Here is a 3,051-nt window from a genome sequence, read left to right on the forward strand (position 1 = left end):
ATAAAAAACGGAAACACATTTAGTTTTTTTTTTATATCTCGAGTTAACGGCAAAAACGTACATCGCGCTGGTCCCTGCTCGGGCGCCAGTTAAACTCTTTACTCTGGAAAAGAGTAAAAAAAATAATTTTTTGGGGAGCTATGCTCCTTTATTGAGTTGCCATTAACAAACTGAAGTTTACAATTATTTCTACCCTACTTATATCTAAATGTAGCCGCTGCCGTTCGATACTTTGCTGCTTTTGCCGTTCCTACGGGCGGAGTTGTTTACTTTAACGTGACCACTTTCTTTTGTTGTCCATTCTCACAGGTGATGTTGTTTACTTCATCGAATATTTCAGAATGTGGGAATTGCACTTTTAGGTGCAATACGTTGGCTTTGCGTAAGGGTGTCTTATGGCCAGACGTATCGTCAGCAGTTTTTGCAAATGCGCGATCAATAGTATTATATTTGATGTTTGGCTCTGCACGCGCTGCAACGTCAACGATTTTGTTTGTTTGTTTGGTTAGCGTGTAGGTTTGTATACTGTGTTATGCTAACATATATATATATAATTGGCGCGTACACCCTTTTTGGGTGTTTGGCCGAGCTCCTCCTCCTATTTGTGGCATGCGTCTTGATGTTGTTCCACAAATGGAGGGACCTACAGTATCAAGCCGACTCCGAACGGCAGATATTTTTATGAGGAGGGAGCTTTTTCATGACAGAAATACACTCGGAGGTTTGCCATTGCCTGCCGAGGGGCGACCGTTATTAGAAAAATGTTTTTCTTAATTTTGGTGTTTCACCGAGATTCGAACCAACGTTCTCTCTGTGAATTCCGCATGGTAATCACGCACCAACCCATTCGGCTACGGCGGCCGACACTAACCTGAGTTAGCACTGGCCTCGTAGCCTTTGAGTAAGACTGTATATATGTAATATAACGAGTGATTTTTTAGCTATTATCTTTTTAAACAGTTGGTTTGAACAGCTGACGCACGTTTCGTGTTTTGTTTCACTGTCAAACTTCTTCAGTTTGGTCTAGAAGAAGAATTGCAAGAGCTACCAATGTATCCAGAAAAGGTCACAGTTTGGTGCGGTTTATGGGCTGGAGGTATCATTGGACCGTGCTTCTTCAAAGATGCTGCGAATCGTAACGTAACTGTGAATGGTGAGCGCTACCGTGAAATGATATACAACTTCTTTTTGCCCAAACTGCAAAACTGCAAGAGATTGACTTGCATGACATGTGGTTTCAGCAAGACGGTGCCACATGCCACACAGCACGCGTAAAAATGGACTTGTTGAGAGGCGAGTTAAAGCATTTATATGTGAGATACTGGCCGAAACATTGGAAAGAGTATGCCAAAATTGGACTAAGCGGATGGACCATTTGAAGCGCAGTCGCGGTCAACATTTGCATGAAATAGTCTTCAAACATTAAATTATATGGACTGTACTATCGATTTAAATAAAAATTTCAAGCATATTTCTGAATTTTACGTGAGTTTTTTTGAAAAACTTTCTTATAGCTCTTAAAAAATCACCTTTTATACACCATATATAAAAATATATTTTGAATTTACAGGAAAAAAACGGCTCTTTTCTTCTGACACAGACTGTAAATGTGGTAAAAGTGCAAGTGAGATTTACGAATTGCTGGAAAATTTAATACTTCGAGAATGTTTCTTTACCGCACGATCAATCGTTTTACCTAAACGACTGAAGTGATAGACAGAAAAAGAAGTGGTGGTCCTCGCGTGGTTCGAACCAGTGTAGCCATAGAACCCATTCGAGAAAGAACTCGAAAAAATCCACTTAGAAAGCAAAAAAATATATCCAGGGAAATTAATGCATCGACGAGATCCATGTCAAACTAATTAGAGATGATCTCCATATGAAAGGCTTCCGTCGTTCAACTGCTCATCTTTTGACAATATACTTGAAGGAAATTAGAAGAATTAGACACAAAACGCGTTGTTCCAAAAGCTCATGGTGGTCACCATCCAGCCTCCGTTATGGTTTGAGGTTCATAGGTACAGCAACCTTCAAATACTCTGATTTCATATGTTTGATGCATATGTTTTGGTGCAACAATTTAAGAACTACATACTAATTAACTATTTCCCTACTATCAGAGACCATAAAATAATTGATTCGAGATTTTCTTAACGCACAGCAGCTGCGGTTGTCGGGCATTTAGAAGACATATTTACATACAGTGGCTCACAGCTTATTTCAAGCAGGCGAACTACTAAAACTTCGAACGCTGTATATTGAAAGCTAAAACTTTTTTTGAAATAATTTATACGCAATCATTATAATATTGCTATAAAGTTCATATTTTATTTTCTTCATTTTATTATTATTCATCCTCAATGTTTTCAATTTCAACAAATGATACGAGTGGCTTATGATAGCTAAAATATGATACAAATGCTTTGGTTTCGATGTTGTCAAAAAAAATACCCAAACGGACCGAAGAAACAGACTTACAAATTTCTTCCATTTTCGTCCACTTGTATTCATATAAAAATGTATGTCTCTTCCCACCAAAGCTAAATGTATTAGTATATTTCTTCTTGTATTTATTCAATAATTTGGGCCGAAATCCCGGCGGTACTGCAATACCGAGCCAACCCATGGCAGAGGTGGAGCAAGCCCCTAAAACACTCCGCCCATTTCCAAAAATCAGTTTAACATTTGTTGTCCTCCGATGGAGGATCTATCAGATGTTAAGCTGATAAGAACAGATAAAGTGGGCTTCAAGACCGTTTTCCCCGGGGGGACATTTCCCCCCCGGGGTGATACATAAAAAATTCCCGCACTCTTTTCGAGAGTGACGGTTCGCTAGATATATTAAAATCAGCTTAACATTTGTTGTCCTCCGATGGAGGATCTATCTACACTTTGATCTTAGCCATAAGACCGAGAAGCGATAACCATACACAACCAACAAACTACCTTGTCAATACATTTTCTAATAAACCTTTTGAGAGTTACACGCTCACAAAAATTAATGTACGAAATATTTATACCGATTCATTTAAACTGACTTTCAGTATCTAA

At 38.6% G+C, this 3,051-nt stretch overlaps 1 pseudogene; it reads right to left on the minus strand.

Moving 5' to 3' along the window:
• Window positions 1-2,577: 2,577 nt before the first annotated feature.
• On the minus strand, window positions 2,578-2,758 carry LOC128870517 (U2 spliceosomal RNA; annotated as a pseudogene).
• Window positions 2,759-3,051: the final 293 nt, after the last annotated feature.

The sequence above is a fragment of the Anastrepha ludens genome, chromosome X, assembly GCF_028408465.1.
Source record: "Anastrepha ludens isolate Willacy chromosome X, idAnaLude1.1, whole genome shotgun sequence".
Taxonomy (NCBI): Eukaryota; Metazoa; Arthropoda; class Insecta; order Diptera; family Tephritidae; genus Anastrepha; species Anastrepha ludens.